At 40.1% G+C, this 25,533-nt stretch overlaps 1 pseudogene across 1 annotated transcript in view; it reads left to right on the top strand.

Annotated features, from left to right (window-relative positions):
• Positions 1–8: 8 nt before the first annotated feature.
• The window catches only part of LOC108524434 (nucleolar protein 11 pseudogene), a 170,545-nt pseudogene continuing 145,020 nt past the window's right edge, over positions 9–25,533 (top strand). The window contains exons 1-3 of the transcript XR_001884045.1: positions 9–2,697; positions 2,828–2,916; positions 15,171–15,354. The product of XR_001884045.1 is annotated as a nucleolar protein 11 pseudogene (transcript). The remainder of the gene's footprint in view (positions 2,698–2,827; positions 2,917–15,170; positions 15,355–25,533) is intronic.

The following is a 25,533-nucleotide window of genomic DNA, read 5'->3' as shown; positions in this document are numbered from 1 at the left end:
CATGATCCTCCAGGGTGTCTTCTGGCCTCACCTCTTCTGTCCAGTTTCAGCAAGCTCACTTTGCTTAGCCTTTGAATCCCTTCCTTCACCATCTGCCATGACAATTTGGGCCTTTCACCATCACTCAGGCCTGGACCATCACTGATGCCCATCCCATGCCATCCACAGGTTTGCCCCATCCCTTTGGCTCCCTACCAGGGCATTCAGTTGTGTTGAGCAGCAGAGTGTCTCCAAGTCCCTTATGTAGTTTTTGTTTCCGGCCCCCACTGGTTGAGCTGCATCCGGGTCCCATCCCACAGGGACCCTGCGGCCACTACAGGTGCATGCTGATCCTGCAGCTACTCAGGGATGTCATCGCTTTTCCCCTTCCCAGACCCAGCACACCCTGCCTGTGCAGCTCTGTGCTGCACCTTCACTCTAGTCACGGGTGTAGCAGTCAGCTCACCAATTCCTCCTGCTTCCCTGGGACTCGCCAGCTTTTAGCACTGCAAGTCCCTCAGCAAACTGGGACTGTTGATCACCCTACCTGGCAGCCAGTGATAAGATGAGGGCCACTCCTGGGAGGGAGGACACCTGTGGGGAAAATTCTTGTGTTATTTATTTCTCCTTCGGGATAGGGTGCCTGCAGTGCTTCATGGGAGGGGGTGGGCTGATGCTGCAAGCTCAGAAGTTTCAAGGGCATCTAGGGAGACCAGATATTCAGAGACCTTCTCCTAGACGTGCCTGTTCCATGTATCAGGGACATAGGTTTTCCCAGCAGGACTTGTGTCATTGGCATGACAGACCCGCCTTGGCTGAGCGTTCAACTGTCTTTGGAGTTCAGCCACCTTAGCAAGTCCTGGGTTTGTTCTTCAGACTTTGCTGCTTGCCCATTGCTTGGATCGGGGGCTACTTTGTAAACCACCAGGAAGACTCCAGTGTTTCTGCTTAATTTTTAGATGTTTGTTAATTGCCCTTGGCTTCTCATTAATCCCCGTGGGTCATTCAGGAAACATACCACTGTCTGTTCCCTGAGTTTTCATTTCCAGGCATCTGCCCTGCCTGGATCTCCTCGCCTTCCAGGAACTTCCCCTTCACAAGCCAGCCATCCCAGCAAAAGTTCTAACATCAAAGGTCTAGCAACTAGCCTGCCATCTTGTCCCTAGAGCCACCTGCGTGCCACCTATCCCCGAAGATGGGAACCTCGTTGCCAGTTGGGCAGATGCAGGACAATCCTGTACCAAGACCCCATCTTACCACCTGTTTTCTCGGACCACTCTGGAACCCACTGTCTCAGATTGGGTCCTCCAGGAAGCAGACTGTGAGAGGGAGTTGGCAGGACCAAAGGTTTACTGGGGCTAACTAACCCTCAGGAAAGGGACAGGAAGGAAGCAGGGCTGGAGAGCAGGTTGAGCCCGACCTGACAGTCTTGAGCAGCCCAGCAGGGAGGTGTGGAGCAAGGGTTGCCCACTAGAGGGGCCTGCATTGGGCATGGGTGGTGGGGTCCACATGGTACCTGGCACACAGCAGGCTGTGCAATCCATATTAACTGCCTGGATGAATTAATGCCCAGGAAAGGTGCCCTGGAGAACGGGTATGTGCTGAGCACAATAGGGAAGGGCCCAGCATCTGCCTTGGCATAGGCAGAACTGTGCTGTGCCCTGCAACAGGCCACCCGAGAGCTGCTTTCATCTCGTGTGTGCATTAGACAACTGCCAGGGGCATGAAGGGGATGTGCTTCCAGGGCATTTGCTGGTAGAGCGTCTCGTGATCTCTTGGTATTGGTGTGAGCACAGCCTGGCAGGAGAGGGCGGATCTCAGTGCAAAGTATCATGTCAAAAAGCAGATCGAAGCCAGGCCCCCTCCTGGAAGAGGCTCCTTGAAGGTAGGTGCACACTCATGTCTTTGTTACTTGTAAGGGGGCATCTTACAGGCAAGAGGAGTTAGGTGAATGTGAAGAGGAAGGAACTGCTCACTCTGGGCAGGGGACTGGGGGAGGCTTCGTAGAGGAGCGGGTGTTTGAGCTGGGCCTTGAAGGTCGAAAGGGTTTTGTTAGGTGGGAAATGGGGGAAGGACAGCCTGAAGGGGTTAGGTACCTTCAAGGAGCCCAGAGAAGTTGGTGGCTGGAGCAGACCCATTCGTAGAGTGAAGTCGTGGGAGAAGAGGCTGGGAAACTAGATTGGGTCCAACTCCTAAAGGCCCACTGAAGGAGTGTGGGTTGCACGCTGGGTGCAGCAGGTGAGTGTCCTCACTTGGGTTTCACTGTCAGCATTTTTAAAAGGCGAACTGGTTCTCTTCCTGAGAAGAATTCATTGATTCACTCATGTGGCCAGTAAGTCATCTGGGCCAGAGGTGGGTGGGGAGGTGATAGGGGTGCAAGTGTCACCTTCAATCACAGCATAACTGCCCTTGCTTTCTTACCTCTCATTTAGATATTTCAATGCTTGCTCAGGTCCCCTGTACCCTCCTTCCTTCTCCCTTCGCAGCCATACTACTTTTGGGGAGACTTTCTCTTTATAAAATGACCGTTAGTCTTATCAAATTAATCCCAAAGTAGTACCATCAATTTCCCCCTAAAATACCAACAAGACTCCTGCTTGAAACTACTTGTACATTAGGGACAGAGAAGAGTTCATGAGAATCAGCATTTTCTGAGGACTCCAGCTGTCTTCCGAGAGAGAGTTCTCCTGCTGGTGCCGCCTCTGTAGTAAAGCAAAGGTAACATTCCTGCAAGGCTTTGAAGCTTACAGCGTGCTTGCCTTTAGGTTCTTGTGTTGTGTTCTGGGTCAGCGGGAATGTCTCTCCAGGTCCTTTTTCTCATCCTAATGTGATACTGAATTCTTCACAGTCTCCTGGAACCACATTATCATTCTCTTCACTCAAGAGATGAGGATGCTGAAATTCAGAGAGGGGAAGTGATTTGCCTCAGCTTGTGCTGTAAGTGATCAAGGCAGGACTCAACCAGTCTTTTTGACCCTGACTATGGTGATTTGATCTCTGTACCCACAAGATAGTGGTGGAATGGTGGAGTATGGTACCTAGAAGGCCCTTTCTAGCTCAGGACGCATTTGATGGTGTGACTGTTTAGGAATTCAGTCCTGACCCGTTTAAGAGGTTGTGATTCTTAGCTGTCTCTGGCTCCTGGTTTGCCCAGTTTAATTCTGGCCTGCTCAGCAAAACTTCTCTCTGTCTGGTCCAAGAATCCTGACGTCTCTGAACTAGTCCTCCTCCTGTTCACTCAATATCGACAGAATCTCATGGTACATTCTCCTGGCTCAGCCATGGAATAAAGCCAGCTCTGTTGTTTTGATCCTTGTGCCCCAGCTTAGGAAGAATAACTCTTCAGGCTGCCTCTCCCATGCTAGGTCACATGCAGGTCACACATTCCCAGGTAAATTTTGCACTTTGTTTATCTGGAATTTGTCTTAATCTCCTTGTCCTTGTTTCTGATTGTGTACTTTCTTCCGTTCTGTCTCATTATCTGGGCCCTACGTCTTTTCTCATGGTTTCTCTTCTGTAAGTCTCTAGACCCGACACAAGTACACAGTGAAGTGAATGAAGTTTAAGATAAAGCTTCAGTGTCTCTTGCTTACACAGCCCCTAGCATCATGGTCCTACAGTTGTATGGTTTGGAAAATCTACAAAAGATATTTTAACCACAGTTGGTTCGGGGAATCTTTCTTTCCACTATGCTGTCTCTATCCGTCTTGCCTGTGTGTTGGGTAGCAATGCAATAACCATGGTCATGTTGGGAATTCAACTAAGGGGACATTAAGTTGGGATTCATTTAGTTTAGGATATAGGGGTCCACAAGCAATTTCGTATATTTCCCAGTTATTGCCAGCTGCCCTTTATTATTGAAATAGCTTGCAGGAATACTTTTGCTTACTGTGCTAATGCATCCGGTGTTAGAACAAGAGGGGTGAGGCTGGAGGGTACATTGCAATGTCACTGTGACTTGCAGCACTTGGCATCAGGGGTATGTTGGCAGTGGAGGAGAACCAAGATTCACAGTGTATAGCACCAGAAGCTAGTCTGTGGAAAAATCTTCCAGTCATCAATCAGGTGTGTAAAATTGTAAGTGAAGGATTCCATTTTCATTGAAAAGCAAAAGTGCCCTCTTGTCAGGAATATACCCAGCGTACAGTGTACGCAACTGTAAATACAAGATACATTTATTTGCACATTTGGAAGGGGATTTTGTAAAATGGCATTTTTCAGAATTCCTGTGATTGTAGGACACGGACCTGTAGGAGGACTAGAAACATTGAATAGTATGCAGAAGAGTTTTGCTGGACAGGCACAGAATTAAACTGGGCAAACCAGGGGCCAGAGACAGCTAAGAAACACAACCTCTTAAATTGGTCAGGGCTGAATTCCCAAACAGTGACAGCATCAAATGTGTCCTGAGCTAGAAAGGGCACAGTCACAGTTCCTGTGACTGCTACCCTTAGAAAGACCTGCTTGGAAGTTATGCTTCCTGCTGGCATCTGGAAACTTGACTCTCAGAATTTCCCTAGTCAACGGTTAACTAATAAGGTGGCTCACTGTGCCTTGACTGTTAATACAAACAATGTAGTTTATGCTGAACACCTGCTTTCTTTCTGGGAGTCTGGAATTTTGGTGCATGCTAGGCAGAGGATGTCTCTGTTACCAAACCCCAGTGTAAACTGTGGGCAATGCGTCTGGGCTTCTCTGGCCAGAAACATCACACATGCCACTGCATATTTGTTGCCGAGAGAAGCATGTGCTCTGCGTGGCCCCTCATGGGAGGGAGAAAGCATAAGGAAGTCTGTTCATGGGCTCCTCCAAACTTTGCCTGTGTCTTTTCCCCTTGTGATCTGGCTGTGTGCCCTAAGTACATTGCTGTAATAAATCTTAGTTGTGATTATAACTATATGCTGAATCCCGTGTTTCCAACTATAACAAACAAGAAAAGCAGGAATAACATACTACAGAAGTGTGTGAGGCAATTAAGTACTAAAGATAAGTAGCTATTTATGTATTTTTTTTTTAATTTTCAGATGTTTCTAGCATTTGTCAACTTTTTCAAATGTGTGTGTTCTTTTTTTTTTCTCATTTTAAATATTGGCTTTTGTTCCCAATTTTATATTGGTAATTTTGCATTCTTATACTTAAAGAAGGCCCCAAATGTTACAAGCTTCAAGCCCCACAAAACCTGGATCTGTGTCTGTCTTGGATCCAAGACTTGCTGCCTCATGTCGGTTTTCCTATTGTCACTTCATATTACACAGGTGGGGAAATTAAAGCCAAGAGAGGGGAAGCTAACCTTACTTGGCAAAACCAGGACAGGATCCAGTTCTTCCAATTCCCAATTTAATGAATGCTCTTTCCCACTACTCTGTAAAGTTTTTTGATAACTTGTCTGTAAGTATCGGTCATGGTACATTGTCCACTGGGTGGCACTCAAGAGACTGAAATTCGAGTTCCTTCTCTTTGAGTAGATGGGTAATCTTGAACTAGTCCCTTTCCCTCCTGGGACAGATTTTCCCAGTTTGTTAAATAAAGGGGCTGGATTAAATGCTCTTTACAGACCTTTCTCTCTCAGATATTCCCTGAGTTTTTCATTCTGGAAATGCTGGAATCATATAATTGTAGTTGAAACTAGTAATGTTCTTGTTCTTGAGTCTTCTTCATCTCTAAAATGGAAATAAAATACATACCTCTCGTGGTTATTATGAAGCTCCTGGCACTGTTCATGGTAGAGCAGGTGATCAAAAGTTGCTTGCATCCTTCTGTCCGATTGGAAACAAAAGCTTTCGTGTATAATTCTCACTCCTCTCACTTGGAATCAATCTTATCAGAAAACCTAAAATTTTTTTTCAATCAATTTAGAAGTTTATTTTGCCAAGGCTAAGGACATGCCTGTGACACTGTCTAAGGGGGTCCTGGTGACATGCCCAAGGTGGTCAGGCCACAGGTTGGTTTTTAGGGAGATATAAGACATCAGTTGATACATGTGAGATATACATTGGTTTGGTCTCGAAAAGCAGGACAAATGGAAGTTGGAGGACTTCCAGGTCATAGGCAGGTTCAGAAATTTTCTGACTGGCATTAATAATTGGTTGAGTTGTTATCTAAAGACCTGGACTCATTAGAAGGGGATGTCTGGTTTGTGATAAGGAGTTGTGGAGACCACAGTTTTATCATGCAGATGAAGCCTCCAGGTAGCAGGCTTCAGAGAGAATAGATTGTAAATGTTTCTTAGTAGACTTTGAAAGAGTCTATTCTGTCAGTCTTAAGGTCTGTGTTCATGTTAATGGTAATGAGGCATGTCCGACTCCGCCTTCCCCATTATGTCCTGAACTAGTTTTTCAGGTTAACTTTGGAATGCCCTTGGCCAAGAGGAGGGGTCCATTCAGATGGTTGGGGAGCTTAGAATTGTATTTTTGGTTTACATTCTTTCCTTCTGGCCAGGATTTGTCAGAGGCAACATCAATGGCCAAACTTTTATTTTGTCCCATAGCATTGTGGAGATGGTTTGGCTGCCTGCCCCAGGTCCATCCTGTCCCGTGGTAGGACCACTGTGGCCAAGAGACTTACAGCCAAAAGACTTATAGACAATTTAAATTTTCTAGGCCAGACGGGAATGGACGTGGACAGGCATTTATTACACCTTAACAATTTTTAAGTAATGTAAAAGCCAACAAACAAAAGTAAAAGGCGAGATTACAAAATTGGCTTATCTATCTTTAACTTCTATGCATTGAGCTACTGTAATCTTGGTTTTAGTTACAGACTTACAGCTATTGGCTATATAAGCAAACCTAAATTTTAAAAAGAAAAGAAAATGAAGCATACATTTAAAACTTTTTAAACTTTTTTTTTGAAATAGGGTTTCGCTATGTCACTCAGGCTGAAGTGTAGTGATGTGATCATAGCTTTCTGCAGCCTTGACCTCCTGGGCTCAAGTGATCCTCCCACCTCAGCCTCCTTGGTAGCTAGGACCACAGGCATACACCAGCACACCCAGGAAATTAAAAGAAAATTTTTTTAAAGATGAGGTCTCACTATGTTGCCCAGGCTGGTCTGAAATTCCTGGCCTCAAGCAATACTCCTACCTCAGCCTCCCAAAGCACTGAGATTACAGGCATGAGCTACCATGCCTGGCCTAAAACATTTTTAATGGAAGTATAATTTGCAAATAGAAAACATGCCCAAATATTAAGTGAATGCACTGATGAACATTTACAACTTAACAAGATAGCCAGCACTTAAATCACAAAATAGAACACCGCTAGGACTTCTTTGTAATACCCTCCAAGTCACTACTTCTGCCCAAAGGTAATTGCTATTTTGCAACATTTTTTATTACTTTACATAAATGGGATCATACACTGTACTTTTATTACTGTCTGGATTTTTATATTAAATATTGCTTGTGAGATTCATCCATGTTGTCATGTGAGCAATACTTTGTTCTTATTGCCATATACTATTCCATTTTATCAGTATACCGTGATTTATCTACCCATTCCACTATTTGTACATACTGGAATTGGTCCCAGGTTTTTGTAATACAAACAAAGCTGCTATGAACATGCTTGGATTTACTTTCTTTGGTGAATATGTATTACTGTTACGTATATGTCTAGAGGTAAAATTGATGATTTATGGGATATGCATATGTTTAATTTTAGCAGATATTGAAAAACAGATTTCTAAAGCGGCTGTAGCAATTTACATTACCACCAGCAATGTGTGAGTTCCATTTGCTCTCCAACCTTGACAGCACATGTTGTCACTTAGGTGGGTATGCAGGGGGATCCTTTTTTGGCATGTTTACTTATTTTTTTACATAGTGCACAAACTGGTGTGGTGTACAGTTTTATGGCTTTTGCCTAATGCCATCACTACAGTTAAGTTACCAAACGATTCCGTCGCCTCAGAAATTGCTTTGTACCGCCTCTTGGTATTCAACCCCTTCTCCATTCTCAGCCTTGGCAGCCACTGATCTAATTTCCATTCCCATAGTTTTCCAGATTATCAAAGAAACAGAATGATATGGTTGTAAGCTTTTGGATGTGGCTTCTTTCAGGTAGCAAAATGCTTCTGAGATTTAACTATGTTGTTGTGTTATCAGTAGTTCATTCCTTTGTGTGTGTGTGATAGTCTCGCTCTCTTGCCCAGGCTGGCGTGCAGTGGTGCAATCTTGGCCCACTGCAACCTCTGCCTCCCACGTTTAAGGGATTCTCGTGCTTCAACCTCCCAAGTAGCTGGAACTACAGGCGTGCACCATCGCGCCTGGCTAATTTTTATATTTTTAGTAGAGACAAGATTTCGCCATGTTGACCAGGCTGGTCTCGAACTCCTGGCCTCAACTGATCCACCTGCCTCTGGCTCTCAAATTGCTGGGATTACAGGTGTGAGCCACTGCACCCAGCCCAGGAGTTCATTGCTTTTTACTGCTGGGTCATATTACATTGTGTAGATGTACCACATTTTGTTTATGAGTCCTATAGTTGAGGGATATTTGGTTTGTTTCCATTTTTTCTCTATTATGGATAAATTGTTATAAACATTTGTGTACAGGGTTTGTGTGAACATAGTTTTTATTTCTTTTGAGTAAATATTCAGGAGTGAAATTGCTGGGTTATAGTTCTTTTTAAGAACTTGTCAAACTTTTTGCAGAGTTGCTGTACCATTTTGTATTCCCACTAGCAGGGCTTGAGAGTTCCAGTTGTTCCACATTCTTGCCAGCACCTGGTACTGCTAGTTTTTCTGTGTATGTTTTTGTTTTGTTTTGCCACTCTAAGGTGTATAGTGGTATCTCTTTCTGGTTATAATTTGCATTTATGTAATGATTATTAATGTTGAACATCTTTTAACATGCTCATTTGCCATCCATATAACTTCTTTGGTAAATCTTCTGTTTATATTCTCGTCCATTCAAAATATTGGGTTGCTTGTTTTCTTATGGTTAATTTTAAAACTTTATTTGGAAATAATTATAGATTTAAAGGAAGTTGCAAAGAAATGTATTCCCTTCACGCACTCTCCCCTAGTGTTAACATCTTGCCTAACTACAGTACAATATTCATATCAGAAAATTGACATTGGTACAATCCACAGAGGTTATTCAGATTTTACCAGTTAGACATATACTTGTGTGTGTGTGTTTCTATGCAGTTTTATCACAAGTATAGTTTTGTGTAGGTTCCACAACAATCAACGTACAGAACTGTGTCATCACCACAATGTTCCTCTCATACTACCTCTCCACAGCCTCACCCACTTCCTACTTTATATCCCTTACCCTTGTCAACCACTATTTGGTTTACCATCTGTATAATGTTGTTCCAAGGATGTTATATACATGGAAGCATACTATATAGTGTGTTTCCTTTTCATATTTGCTTTTTTTCCACTCAACATAATTCCTGGAGGTTCCTTCAAGTTGTTACATGTATCAATAGTTCATTCCTTTTTATTGCTGGATAGTATTTCGTAGTATGGATGTACTATAATTTAAGCATTGTCAATTTTGGTGGTTTCCACTTTCAGCTATTCCAAATAAAGTTTCTGTGAGCATTCATATACAAGTTTCTACATTAACATAAGTTTTCATTTCTCTGGGGTGAATGCCCAAGAGTGCTATTGATGGGTCATTTAGTAAATCTATTTTTTTTTTTTGAGTTGGAGTCTTGTTCTCTCACCAGGCTGGAGTGCTGTGGCACGATCTTGGCTCACTGCAACCTTCAACTCCCTGGTTTAAGCGATTCTCCTGCCTCAGCCTCCTGAGTAGCTGGGATTACAGGCATGCGCCACCACGCCCACTAATTTTTATATTTTTAGTAGAGACGGGGTTTCACCATGTTGGCCAGGATGGTCTTGATCTCCTGACCTCATAATCCGCCTGCCTTGGCCTCCCAAAGTGCTGGGATTACAGGCGTCAGCCACCGTGCCTGGCCAGTCCATTTTTAGTGTTCAAAAAAACTACAAACCACCATGGCACATGTATGCCTATGTAATAAACCTGCACATTCCGCACATGTACCCCAGAACTTAAAGTATGATAATAATAATAATAATAATAATAATAAAATAATTTTAAAAAAGAAACTGCCAAACTATTTTCCAGAGTGATTGTGCAGTTTTACATTTTGACCACCAATGTCAGCCATTTGCTCCACATCTTCGTTAGCATTTGGTGTTGTCACAGTGATTTATTTTAGCCACTTTGATAGGTTTGTAGTAGTATCTCATTGTGGTTTTAATTTGCATTTTCTTGAGGGCTAATGATATTGAACATCTTTTCATGTGCTTATTTGGCATCTGTGTATCCTTTTCAGTTAAATGTCTTTTGCCTCTTTTCTAATTGGATTTTTTTTAATGTTGAGTTTTGAGAGTTCTTTATATATTCCAGATATAAGTCCTTTGTGGGATATATAACTTGCAGATTTTTCTCTCCGTCTGTAATTTGTCTTTTTTCATCTCCTTGAAAGAGTTTTCACAGAGCAAAGTTTTAAATTTGATGAGGTATAATTTTCAATTTTTACTTTTATGGGTCATGCTTTTGATGCCAAGTGTAAGAACTCGTCACCTAATCTTATGTCTGAAGATTTCTCTTGTGTTTTTTTGAAAAGTTTTACATTTTTACATTTCATACTATGTTCCATTTTGAGTTAAAGTTTGAGGTTTAAGTCACGGTTCATTTTCTTTTCTTTCTTTCCCCCCTCCATGTATGTCCAGTTGCTTCAACACCACTTGTTGAAAAGCTCTGCCTCTTCCTTTGAATTGGTTTTGCACCTTTGTCAGAAATCAATTGGGCATCTTTGTGTGGATCTATTTCTGTCTCTGATATTCTTTTTCTTTTCTTTTTAAGAGTCAGGGTCTCCATGCCCAGGCTGGAGTGCAGTGACGCAATCATGGCTCACTCCTGGGCTTAAACAATTCTCCTGCCTCAGCCTTCTGAGTAGCTGGGACTGCAGGTGTGCGCCACCATATGCAGCTTTTTAATTATTATTATTTTTTGTCGAGACAGAGTCTCCTTCTGTTGCCCAGGCTAGTCTCAAACTCCTGGCCTCAAGTGATCCTCCCACCTTGGCCTCCCAAAGTATATGCTATTCTGTTCTATTGTTCTATGTGTCTATACCTCCTTCAGTACCATACTGTGTGGATCATTATTACTGTTGAATTTTGAGGGTTGTTTTTTTTTATTCTGGATACAAGTCCTTCTTCAGATTTATGATTTGCAAATATTCTTTTCCAGTCTGTGGTTAGTCCTTTTATTCTCTCGAAAGTGTTCTTTACAAATATCTTTCTTTTATTAATTTCCAATATCTCCTGATAACATACTTTTTTTTGGAAACACAGTCTCACTCTGTCACCCAGGCTGGAGTGCAGTGATGCTATCTTGGCTCACTGCAACCTCTGTCTCCCAGATTCAAGCGATTCTCATACCTCAGCCTCCCAAGTAGCTAGAATCACAGGCGCGCACCAGCATGCCCAGCTAATTTTTGTATTTTTAGTGGAGACAGGGTTTCTCCATGTTGGCCAGGCTGGTCTCAAACTCCTGGCCTCAAGCAATCTGCCCGCCTTGGCCTCCCAAACTGCTGGGATTACAGACGTGAGCCACCATGCCCAGCTCCTGAGAATATACTTTTAATGATTTCAATTCTTTTAAATTTGTTGAGTTTTTTATGGCCCACAGTATGGTTGATCTCTATGAACATTCCATGTGCTGCTGAAAACATGCATTGGATGTAGTTTTAAAATACATATCAGTTAAGTCAAGGTGAATAGTAGTGCTGTTTAAGTAATTTATATCATCACTAATTTTCTGCCTACATTTTCTTTCAGTTACTAAGAGAGAAGTGTTAAAGTTTCCCATTATAATTGTGTATTTGTCATTTTATTTTTTCAGTAGTGTCACATTTTCTAATATATTTTAAGCTCTGTTAAGTGCATGCACATTTACAATTTTATATCTAATCGGAGAATTGACCTCTTCATTGTGTAATATCTCAATTTCTGACAATATTCTTTGTTCTGAAGTTTACTTTGTCTGATATTACTATAGCTACTTCTGCACAATATTTTACTCCTAGTAATATTTTAGATCAGTTAATTTATTTCTTTTAGCCCTTTTGATTTATCTGTGAACATTTATGCTTCCATCTAATATATTCCTTTGGTATAAAAAAACCTCTTCAAGATTTCTTGTAGTGTAGAAATACTGGCGAGGATTTCCATCATTATTTTTGTTTTCCTGAGAAAGTCCTTATTTCTCCCTCATTTTAAAAATCAGACTTATGGTGGTAAAATTTACATACTGTAAATTCACCCTTTTAAGTGTATAATTTAGTAACTTTTAGTGGATTTACAGTTATGTAACCAGTAACATAATCTACTCTTAAAACATTGCCGTCACCTCTGAGGATCCTTCGTGCCTATTTGTGGACAGTTACCTTCCTATCCCCAACCCTGGCAACCAAAATTGTTATTGTAGATTTCCTGTCTTTGGAATTTCCTATAAATAGAATCATACAATATCTAGTCTTTTGTATCTGGCTTCTCTCACTTAGCATAATGTTTTTGAGGCTCATCAGTGTTGTAGCATGTATCAGTATTTTGTTCTTTGTTTTGCTGGCTAGTGTTTCATTGTATGGATGTATCATATTTTGTTTATCTGTTTAATAGTTGATGAACATTTGGATTGTTTTCACTTTTTGGCTATTGTGAATAATGCAGTCATGAGCATACTTACAAGTCTTTGTGCAGATACAGGTTTTCATTTTATTTATTGCCTAGGTGTTGAATTGCTGGTTCACATGGTAAATTTATATTTAACATTTGAAAGAATTAATGGCCAAACTGTTTTCCAGAGTGGCTCCATCAGTTTATATTCACACCAGCAATGTCATCATCTTTATTTTTTATTTTATTTTTATTATTATTTCAATTGTTTTTTGGGGAACAGGTGGTATTTGGTTACATGGGTAAGTTCTTTTGTGGTGATTTCTGAGATTTTGGTGCACCCATTATACAAGCAGTGTACACTGTACCCAATGTGTAGTCTTTTATCCCTCATCCCCCTCCCACCCTTACCCCTGAGTCCCAAGTCCATTATGTCATTCTTATGCCTTTGTGTCCTCATAGCTTAGCTCCCACTTACAAGTGAGAACATACAATGTTTGATTTTTCATTCCTGAGTTACTCACTTAGAATAATGGTCTCCACCTCCATGCAGGTTGCTGCAAATGCCATTATTTCATTCCTTTTTGTGGCCAAATCGTATTCCATGGTATACGTGGGAGATATCTATCTATCTATCTATCTCATATTTTCTTTATTCACTCGTTAGTTGATGGGCATTTAGGCTGGTTCCATATTTTTGCAATTGCACATTGTGCTGCTATGAACATGCATGTACAAGTGTGTTTTTCATATAATGACTTCTTTACCTGTGGGTAGATACCCAATAGTGGGATTGCTGGATCAAATGGTAGATCTACTTTTAGTGCTTTAAGGAGTCTCCATACTGTTTTCTGTAGTGGTTATAGTAGTTTAAATTCCCACCAGCAGTGTAAAAGTGTTCCCTTTTCACCACATCCACACCAACATCTATTATTTTTTAATTTTTTAAATTGTGGCCATTCATGCAGGAATTGTGTGTGGTTTTGCCTGGCTTATGATCTGAGAAACTTGCAGCCTCCTTTTAGTATGTCTGGTTAGCTCTGAGAAGTGGCTTGGTTTAATCTAGACCTCCTTCTCTAAACACGGAGAAATTCCTAGGGAAAAGGAAGTGTTGTTCTATCACTCCAAGGTTTCTTTGGGGTCTTTTAAAGGATAGATTCCTCTTCTGAAAGCTCAAAGTCACCTGTGATTCTGGGTAAGAGCAGGAGTAGGTTAACCTAAGCAGTTGCTCAGTAGGCTCACGCCTGTAATCCCAGCACTTTTGGGAGACCAAGACAGGCAGATCACTTGAGGTCAGGAGTTTGAGACCAGCCTGGCCAACATGATGAAACCCCCATCTCTACTAAAAATATAAAAATTAGTTGGGCATGGTGGTGGGCGCCTACTCAGGAGGCTGAGGCAGGAAAATCGCTTGAACTCAGGAGGTGGAGGTTACAGTGAGCCAAGATCAAGCCACTGCACTCCAGCCTGGGTGAGAGAGTGAGATCCTGTCTCAAAAAAAAAAAAAAAAAGCACAAAGGACTGTTCAATACTTTTACATTAGCTAACAACTAATTTATGCTAACTTCTTTTTTATATGCAAAAAATAGTCATAGGATCTTAATAAGTTGTGTAATCATGTTATTTGAGATTGTACAGTATTATACTATATGTAACTTATATCACATTCATTATTTTCACCTGAGGATACCTTAACATTAGGCCTACAGAAAATTAGCATAATACCTTTGTTCTCTTCAAAAGGCTACAACAAGTGATCTCTAGAGGTGTTTTCTGACTCTCAGATCTCTAACTCTTGGATTCTGCCTCATCCAGAAAGGTTTGGGTTACCAAAGCAAAGTACCACTAACTGGATGACTTGAAAACAATAGAAATTTATTTCTCATAGTTCTGGAGGCTGGAAGTCTTAGATCAGGGTGCTAATATGAGTTCTGGTGAGGACCCTCTTTGGGGTTGCAGATGGCCATCTTTTTGCTGTGTCCTCAGAAGGAAGAAAGAGCTAGCTCTCTGGCCTCTTCTTATAAGGGTACTTATCTCATTTATGATGGTTCCACCCTCATGACCTAATCACCTTCCAAAGGACCCATCTCCTAATACCATCACCTTAAGGGTCAGGATTTCAACATATAAATTTTGCGGGGACACATTCAGTCCGTAACAGATTCTCCTGTTACTATTTTAGAATGATGTGAACTCTTTCCCAGTCCATTTGGGTTAGGATTCTTATCCAGCCTGGAGGCAGAGCAGTACCCTGTATGGCCTATCACATTCCCTTTCGTCTGTGTCTCTGGTTACTTGTAGAACTCTTATTTATAATTATTGTCTAATGCTGGGATTCTCCACAGAGTGCTGCTTGGAGAAATTTAGCTTCTTAGAGACAGTTGCAATAAAAGAATTCTCTCAAAAAGAATTCACTGAATTGTGATCACAAACAAAATAACTTTGTGGGGACAAAATGTACTCCAACAAGGGAGGCTTATGTTTGTTTTTCAGCCTCTCCTCCCAGTGCTGCACTTCTAATCTCTCTGCAGAAAGAAACATTTCAACAGAGAACCCAGTGGAAATTATGACATGTTATCTTCTCAGAGTCCTGAACTCCCATCCCTACCTCAGAAGAGACTCCTCTGTTCACAGAAGCTAAAGGCAGTTCCTTCCTAGTGGCAACTATGTTTGGATGTTGGATCTACACTTTCTCAAGCACTGTGATCTTCAAATGTAAGTTTAGTAACATAAATATCTTTTTGCAGCCTGGAAGAATTTTATGTCTCTGTGTTATCAGGTAATGTTACAGTATCTCATATTTTGCTGGTAACATGTAGAATGTTTATCTCATAAGGAGATTTCAGAGTTATAGTTAAATTTCTTTATCTGGGTTAGATGGGAATCCTTTATTCTGGGGAAAGCAAAGTTCTTTCTATAAGCCTGTGTTCTCATAATATACAGACTGGGAAACTTGGGAAAGAGTAGGAACATCATTAGTTTTCATTTTATAGGTGGGAATAACAAAGCATGGGAAAGACCAAAAAACCATAAATTTGCCCAAAAAAATAGGGTTATTTCTTCCCAAAAAACTCCCTTGTTTGGGGAATTCTTAGAGGTGTTCCCATTTAGGATTTTTCCAAAAGTAACCCCCACCCAAAAATTGTTCTAAATTTCCTTCCAAAGGGCCAATTTCATTTTAAATTAACTTATTTTTTTTGGGAAAAAAAGTTAAGTTACAGCATTCTTGGGGTAAGATAGGTACATTTTATAAAAACAATTCAAAGAGTTGTTTTGCTTAGAACCAGTGAAATGTCAAAACTCCAAAAATGTTTGGGAAGCACTGGATTAGTCAGTAGCATAACAAGCAATAAAACAACCCAGGTCAGGTGCAGAGAGGTGTAAACTCTTGTCTCGTCCTCCATGGATCTATATTTCCAAAGGCAGAGTCTTGTGTGACAGCGTATCTGAGGATATGTCTCTTCTGGACAGGGTTTTTACGGTACTTGAGAATGATCCTAACAACCTTTTGGGGTGACTCAATTTTTTTCAGTGCTAGAGAGTTAAAAAAATATTGACACAGTTGAACAGTGAGAAATTTAGTTTGACTGGAGCACAGGCTCATAATTCTACCATTATGAGCCTGTGCTAGGCTGTGTGGGTTTGGCCAAATTGGGTCAAGTGAAAACAGAAGGATTAGTTACAAACTTGAGACAGTTTCGATAAAAGATATTATGGTAGTTGTCCAACTTTATTGTGAACTCTCTTACTGTACTAGCGTTTAAAAGCAGATAAGCTGTTACCTCTTGAATCCCACAGGCTGTCTAGTTATACCAGTCAGGATCTCTTCCAGCTCATTTTTTTAAAAAAATCCTTTGCCTTGACTTCCAAAGGCACTTGTTAAGAGTGGACTTCTCAAGCTGTGTAAAGTACTTTTGGCATAATCCAGTCTATGTTGTTCCATGAAGCTCTAAGTCCAGAGTAATTGACTTTAGTTAATCATATTGAAAGCAAGAACATCATTTCAAACAAACCAAGTCTGAGATATTTAACCCACATGTGCTTTCAGACCTGGTATATGTGAGCTTGAGCAATGAAGCCTTATTCCATTTTGATGTTATAAAAAATAGAGGGATTTCCCTGCACTCAGTTTCACAGCCACTATTTGACTTATATTTGAAGGGGGAAAGATAAGGGCTGTGTTCTTTTCATCTGAATTTTTCTGTTCCTAAAAGGTTTTTTTTTTTTAAGAACACTAGTCAGTACCTAGAGACACTCTGACATATTTAAAGAATTAATTTGCTTTAATGAAAAAAGTTGTTTCTTTAAACATTTAAATAATTACTTTTTCTTCAGTGAAAAAATTAGTTTGCTTTAATGAAAAAAAAAAGGGTTTTTCATAACTTTCATTACATGAACCTTTAGCAAAGGAGATTTCTCCCATTATATATTTCTTATGATCAACAAATTCCGTCATCTCCCCACTAAGAGAAAGTGCTCAAGGATGATAGAATAATTTTAAAGTTATGGGCTACAACAGTATCCACAGGAACCTTGAGTAAGTACCATGAACCCTGACCCTCAGGATTAATTTGTAAGCCTTTGGCAGTGAGATGGAATGTCTTCTTTCAGTTTGAAACAAAGGAAACCTATTGCATCACAGGTAAATTTGTATATTGATGCTATATTGACTTTGTAGCTGCCATGCCTTTATACAGACACCTCTTCTAGCCCCCACTGTTCCACTTATTGTGATGGTTTGTATATCTTTATTTCAAAGAAGATCTGTTTGAACCAAGTTTAATTTCTTCCTTGACCTGCTTTCATCACTGCCCATGCCTACCGTGGTGGCATTCTCATCCACGAGACTGTCACATCCGTGCCACTAGGTGGCATTGTCATCCATGAGACCACTGCACCTGTGCGCTCGTCAAGAAGTAGCCAAGCCATGGGCTGGGTTGTGCTTTTCCTGAGAGGATGAAAGGCTTCATGGATATATGCTAGTATCCATGTTCCTCTATTCCCAAGTCAGGCACCAAGATGATATTTCATACCTGCCTGCCTTTCAAAGTCTCATAAATGTTAATTGAATATCCACTCTATGCAAGGCACTAGGGTAGTCACAGAGGCAAGCTTTGAGCTAAACTATAGGCCCTGCCCTCCAGGAGCTCCTGATCTCATGGCAGGGTGCAGAAGCTGGAATAGAGGGCGATGGTGTGGGAGAGAACTCTGCTGACTAGGAGCTCTGAAGGGTTAGGGGTCCATGAGCCTGATTTATGGGGCAGTTGCCATAGGATCAGGGGCTCCCTGGCATGCAGTGAATGGAGAGACGAGCATCGCTGTGTTATTTCACTGAGAGGGCACCAATGTTCAGCTCCTGAGACTTGGGGAGGAAAGCAGTGGCCATGAATGTTCCCTCCCATGCCAGGGACTGACTGGGCTCCTCCCACAGTTTCAGACACAGAGGAGGAAGTGTACTCACACTGCCCCAACACCAGTGAGTGGAAATATTTATAGGTCTCTCGTTTGGTTTTAATTTTAATTTTTTTATTTTTCAAAAATTAAAGAAAATCACACTTACAAAATTAACCATTACCCACATTCCTACCAACAAGAAGTAACCATTCTCAACCTCGTAATATGTTGGTTTCCAGATTTATATTTATGCTTTAAAAAATTATGCAGATAACATATTAGTACATTGCCCCTTTTCTCGTTTGTTTTAATCCATGTTCTTCCCATTTATACAGGACCAATTCTTGCATTCAGTTATGGGATACTATAAATGCCTAGTATAATGGCAGCAGAGAGAATTATTATGGTTTTATACCTTTTCTCGCTCCTTGCTTGCTCCTCAAATGCCTAGAGTTTAAAATCTATTGTGGAAAATTTGTGAAATGCAGAAAGGTTAAAAATAAACAAATTACCAGTGGTTCCTTCCGGGCGAACTGTAATTGAAATGATCATTTCTGGTATGTTTCCCTCCAGTATTTTTTCCATATAGTTTATTTTTAAAATTATACCCATATATATATATATAGTACACACACACATATATATCTACACACTTGTAGTCTCCACAAAATTAAAAATTAAAAAATTAAAAATGTATAACAGAAAAAAATTAGCCTCATTTTGTATTTACTATTTTATAATCTGCCTTTTTCTTAATTTTCTTTATGTCATATTGCTTCTTCTACCTCATGATTTTTTCAAAGCTACCTAGTATTCCATTGTATAGCCATAGCATAGTTATTTCATACTTTATAATTGCTATTGCTAGACATTTAGTTGGTTTCTTTTTTTTTTGCTGTTATAATAACGTGTGTTCCTATACATAAATCTTGTGAGTATCTGATTTTAAAGATAAATTTCTAGCAGTGAAACTTCTTAGTTAAGAGTATATACATTAAAATATACTCTTACTATATTTTTCTTTACCAAAGTAATATATGTTTATTATAGAACATGTACAGAATCACAGATATACAAAAAAGACAGCATATAAGTTACTTGTATTCTTCCCACTCAGAGATAGCCACTATTAACATTTTATTGTAACCACCCAGCTTTCTTTTCTCTGTATTCTACATGCTCTTTCTGAATGTATTCAGAATACCTAAGTTCATTGTTCTTTTTTACCTTCACTGGTTACATGGCATTTCATTGAATGAACATACCAGAATTTATCTGACGAATCTTCTAATGCTGGACATTTCAGTCACTTTCTGTTTTTCTGTACTATAAACAATGCAGAGGTAAGTAGTGTGTGACTACGTCTTTCAAGTCCTTGATTGTTCCCTGTGAAGAAATTCCTAAATGTGCAACTGTGTTTTACCTGTATGTTAATTTTTAAGGCTTTTCATGGGTATTGCTAAATGTTCCTATAACAATTTTATCTTAGAGGCAGAATATTGGTATATCCTTTTTTTCCCCAAATTCTTGATATTACTATTTTGCCAATTTGACTACAAAGAATTATCGTATTTTAAAATTAACATTTATTTAATCACAAGTAAAACTGAACTATTTTTTTCTGTTTTGCCCAATTTTATGTTTTCCTTGTTTATTAATAGATTTTAAAATAAATTTAAAATATTAATTTCTTGTTATTTGTTCAGGTTTTCTCCTTCAACTGATTGTTGTGATGAATTATCTGTCTAGACTTCCTAATAATAAATTGCACTCCTGAAATAATCCCTCCTTGCTCATAATGTCTTGCCAGATTTGGCTTGCTGGCATTTCATTTAGGATTTTTGCATCTATATTCCTAAGTGACATCAGTCTTCAGTTTTCTTTCTGTGTGTATTTGTGTGGGTGTTTGTCAGGTTTTGTGATTAGGATAACTTTAGTTTTATAAAATGAATGGGCTTATTCCTTCTTTTACTTTATAATGAGAACCACTTGTAGAGCATGGAAATTGCCTGTTCTTTGTAAATTAAAAAGAACTTGCTCATAAAGCTGTCTGGGCACTGTAACAATCATTGGAAGAAAATTTGTAACACCCTATTTTTCCCCATGTTTTCTACTTCTTTGTGATTCCAGTTAGCTAATTTTTCTAGAAAATTGTCCTTTTATTGAGATTTTCAAACTCTTTACCATTTTACAGTTTTATTGAGATATGCATACAAGTCACCCACTTAAAGTGATTTTTAGTGTACTCATAGAGCTCTAGACCATCACCGCAACCACCACAATAAATTTTATAACATTTTCAAAACCCCAGAAAGAAACCCCATACCCATTAGCAGTCACCCTCCATTTCCCCTTAATACCCCCCACTAGTCCTAGATAACTGCTAATCTCCTTTCTGTCTCCATAGAATTCCCCTATTCTGGACCTTTCGTATAAATGGAATCACATACTATATGGTCTTTTATGGCTGCCTTCTTTCACTTAGTGTAATGTTTTCAGGGTTCATCCATATTGTAGCATGTAGCAGCACTTTATTCTCTCTCTCTTTTAAGTTTTGTTTTCAATTAACGGACTACTTTTTAGAGCAGTTTTAAGTTTACAGAAAGTTGATCAGATAGTACAGAGAATTCCCTTATACTCCCCTTCTCTCCATTCCTGACCATAGTTTTGCCCACAAACATCTTGCGTTGGTGTGGTACATTTGTCATAATTGATGAACGGATATTGACACATTATTATTAACTAAAGTCTGTACATTTGGGTTCATTCTTTGTGTTGTACAGTTTTATGGGTTTTGACAAATGTCTCATGTCATATATCTACCATTACAGTATCATACAGAGTAGTTTTGATGAAAAGGTAAAACACAGGGAACTTTTAGGGCAGTGTTTCCCTCCGCCCTGTCAACACCTACCAACCACTGATCTTTTGATTTGCTTTCCCAGAATGTTATATAATTGGAATCATACAACATGTAATCTTTTCAGAGAGGCTTCTATCACTAAGTAATGTGCATGTAAGCTTCTTCCCTGCCTTTCTTTGGCTTAATGGCTCATTTCTTTTCATGGCTAAATAATATTCTATTGTGTGGATTTACCACAGTTTATCCATTCAGCTTTTAAAGAACATCTTGGTTACTTCCAATTTGGGGCAATTATGGATAAAGCTGCTTCAGTCATTTGTGTGCAGGTTTTTGTGGGCTCATAAGTTTTCACCCGATTTAGATAAATACCAGTGAGCATAGACTATGTTTATCTTTGTAAGAAACTGCCAAACTGGCTTCCAAAGTGGCTTTGTCATTTTGCATTCTGACCAGCAATGAATAAGAGTTCCTGTTGCTTTACATCCTCGCCATCATTTGGTGTTGTAAGTTGTTTGGATTTTTGTCATTCTAATAGGTTTGCAGTGGTAGTTCATGGTTTTAATTTGCAATTCTCTGATGACATATGATGCTGAGCATCTTTTTACATGCTTATTTGTCATCCATACTTTTCTTTGATGTGATGTCTGTTTAGATATTTTCCCATTTTAAATTGATTGTTTTCTTTTTGTGTATGGTGGATACAAATCCTTTATCAGATAATGTGTTTTGAAAATATTTCTCACACTCTATGAATTCTGTTTTCATTCTCTTAACAGTACCTTTCACAGAGTATAAGGTTTTTGGTTTAATTTTACTAAAGTCCAATTTCTTTTAATGGCTAATATTCCATCATATGGATATACCACATTTTGTTTATCCATTTATCTCTTGGTGGACACTTGAGTTGTTTCCTTTTGGCTATTGTAAATAATGTTGTTATGAACATTTGGTAGAATTTTTTTCTTTTTTTTTTTGGAAACGGAGTTTTGCCCTTGTCTCCCAGGCTGGAGTGCAATGGTGCCATCTCGGCTCACCGCAGCCTCCGCAATTCTCCTGCCTCAGCCTCCCAAGTAGCTGGGATTACAGGCATATGCCACCACCCCCAGCTAATTTTGTATTTTTAGTAGAGACGGGGTTTCTCCATGTTGGTCAGGCTGGTCTCGAACTCATGACCAAGGCGATCCACCCACCTCGGCCTCCCAAAGTACTGGGATTACAGGTGTGAGCCACCATGCCCAGCCTGGTAGAAGTTTTTATGTGAATATATGTTGTCATTTATCTTGAGTAGATACCCAGCAGTAGAATTGCTGAGTCATATAATAACTGAATGTTTAACTCTGAGAAACTGAACAACTTTTCCAAAGCGGCTGCACCATTTTACATTGCCATGCCTCCTACATTGCTAGTGGCATTTTGCGTTGTCACTGGCAGTGTAGACGGGTTCCGTTTTCTCCGTATCCTCACCAATGGTTGTTATCATCAGTATTTTTTATTATAGACATCGTAGTGGGTGTAAACTGGTGTCTCATTATGACTGACTTGTATTTCCCTAATGACTCATGACATTGAACATATATTCATGTGCTTATTGGCCACTTGTATATCTTCTTTGCCTCTTCACTTTTGATACTCTTTTCCATGGGAATTTCATGGATTTCACTAAAACCTTTGTGCAGATGATTTCCAATATTTACTTCCAACTCTGACCTTTCTCCTAAGATTGTCGCAGTTTCCCATCTGTTTCTTAGCCATTATTGCCCTAATCGCAGAATCAGTGTATCACAACTGAAATTCATTGTCTTTCCTCCCAATCAATTTATTCTTCCTCTGTGTTCCCTATTTCTGTTAATCATATGACTGTTCTTCTAATCATCCAGACTTTCAATTTGGCATCATATTTAAATATAAGATAAATGAAATAGGAAAGAGTCAATTTGTTGCCAAGTTCCACATTACTTTCATAATATTTTGCATATGTTTTCTCTTTACTTTGTATTCTCTCCTTCCTGATCTCTGTCCTATTCTGACTTTTTTGATCCCTTACTCTTCTGGTTCTCCTGCTTTTGATCATTTTATTTCAGGTTATTCTTATTTGCCCCTTAAATTACCTATCTGCATGATCTCAGTTCACTGCAACCTCTGCCTCCTGGGCTCAAGTGATCCTCCCACCTCAGCCTCCTGAGTAGCCAGTACCATAGGTGCACACCACGATGCCCGGCTAAAGGGTTTCACCATGTTTCCTATTCTTGTCTTGAGCTTCTGAACTCCTGAGCTCAAACGATCCACCTGCCTTGGCCTTCCAGAGTGCTAGGATTACAGGCACGAGCCACTGTGTCCAACCGTCCACAATCTTTTACAAATCAATGTATACTTTCCTTCTTGGCTATTTGTATGTAATCTTAAGATATGAACTATCACTTACACACATAACTCCCAAATAAGTATTTCTAGGCTTGGAATATTCTGAGAACTTCAGACACATACATCAAACTGTCTGTGGGACAGATGTCCAACTGGATAGATGGACATTTGTAGAACAGATGTGCAATTGTATACATGTCCAAACTTAACTCTCCCCACCTTAGCTGCCCCCGAACTTGTTCCTCCACTCATATTTCCAGTCAATGGCAAGACCATCCATCCTGGGGTTCTCAGGACATACATCTGACCATCATTCCTCCTTTCTCCCTCTCCCCTAAAGCCAAATATTCACCAAGTCAGTACTATTCTAAAATTCTCTTTGATCTTCTGTCTTTATCCCCATGCTGCTTCTTTGTCCAGGCTTTTATCATCTCTCATTTAGACTATTTCAATGATTTTCAATCTTGCCTTTCTGTCTAGTCTCTTACCATGCCCCCCAACCCCCTTCATGCAGTCTACTGACAAAGTGAATTTCTAAATTGAAAATTTAGTCATGCCATTTCACTGCAAAGAACAAATCAAAATAAGAACAAGTACAACAATATTTATAGTCTCCCTGGTGGCTACTTACTTTTCTAAAGAATATAGTTTAAGCTCCTTAGCCTGTCATATTGTACTGCTCCCTGCCTACTTCTTCAGCTTTGTCTCTTGTCACTCCAGAAATATTCTTCTGTCTTTTAATGTGTTCCCTCTGCTCAGACACTTCTTCCTGCCTTGTTTACTTAGTGAACCACCATTTGAGATTTCTTGGAGGTAGACACGATCACATGGCTGGAATCCAGAAGGGATGGTCGATAAGAACCGGCTTCAGTGAATGTGAATTTACATACTTTCTGGGAGCTCTGTATGTAAAGGAAATGCTTCCAGCCCTTCCTTGCTTGGCTCTTGGCATATAACTTCTGATAGTTCTCCTGCTTCAGTAGTCACTTTTGGAGCAATGAGTTCTCCTGCTTTAGTAGTCACTTTTGGAGCAATGAGAGATCAGATTCCTTTAGTGGCCTGGGAATGATGTCACATGGTGTTATTGATAGAAGCCTGCAGAGCTTGGGATTCTGAGAAGCAATCTTCAGACTAGAACTTAGCCCAAGAGGATGAGCAACTCTATGGTAGAGGCTGAGAGCCTCAAACAGGCCCTAGAACCTCTAGTCCAAGGACTTCGGGAAGTTTTATGGTCCCATCTAGGCCTACAGGATACAAGCACTCAGGGATGGCAGTGTTTTTGAGTAAAGAACAGTGCAGGGCTCGGGGCTCAAATTCCTTAGGGCAAACTAATCAATTTGGCTCCCCTCAGCTCTGTGGGACTAAACTTTAAAACTGCCCCTGGGATTGACCTCCCCAGGATAATCTCAGGGGTCTCAGTAATCACCTGAGTAGACAGGCTCGAGGAAGACCCGGATGAGTCTCTGGAAATCAGCTTTTTAGCTCAGTTTTGCCTGCTCCACCAGGATCCACACCCTTTACTTTGGAAATCTGAGTACAAGTTAGGGCAGATGTCAGTGAGGAGAAGGATTGGAGCTCAGTGACCTTTCCTCAGTAGTGCTTACTTGTGAAGCCTGTGTCTGTAGGAAATTAGCACTGCCTCTGCCAAAGTGGCTTTTTACTGTGTTATGCTTTCCCAGAGTGCACTTCCACTCTCGTTTAGGCCAGTGTAGTTCCTGTTGAGTTAAGTGGCTGTGAAAAAGATGTTTTCTGAAAAGGAATTTGGAGGAAAGATACCTTATTCCAGTGAACAGTTTGCAAACTCAGGAGACACAGCCTTTTGTATAAAAGGAAGGTACATTTCAGAGAACAAAGAGTGTTTGGGTTTTATAGCAAACGTTTCTGCCTGAGTTCCTAATCAGCTTTATTTATGCAAATGAAGGATTGAAATGGTCTTAGTTCTAGTTGGGTGATGCAACTGAGTTCTGATTGGTAAATACAGCTAAGCCCTAATTGATTGGTATAGGTGAGCTCTGAAAGTCCCAAAGTTAAAGAGAGGTGGGAGTTTTGGGGAAACTCAAGAGTATGTGTGTGACCTCTAGGCAGCAAATGGCTGCCTGGCTGTATTTTAAATTTAGGCCCAGTTAGCCACTTGGGATCCATCTTGAAGGATTTACTCTTTTAGGTTCATATTTGTTCACATGGCTTTCTTCCTCTGATACCTTGGTGAGCCTAATGGAGACTACAGCTTAGTTGACTTTGACTTTAGGGAATGAAATTATTTATGGCTGAGACCC

The sequence above is a fragment of the Rhinopithecus bieti genome, unplaced genomic scaffold (assembly GCF_001698545.2).
Source record: "Rhinopithecus bieti isolate Rb0 unplaced genomic scaffold, ASM169854v2 scaffold_80089, whole genome shotgun sequence".
Taxonomy (NCBI): domain Eukaryota; kingdom Metazoa; phylum Chordata; class Mammalia; order Primates; family Cercopithecidae; genus Rhinopithecus; species Rhinopithecus bieti.
This window is presented reverse-complemented; position numbering and strand designations above follow the sequence as displayed.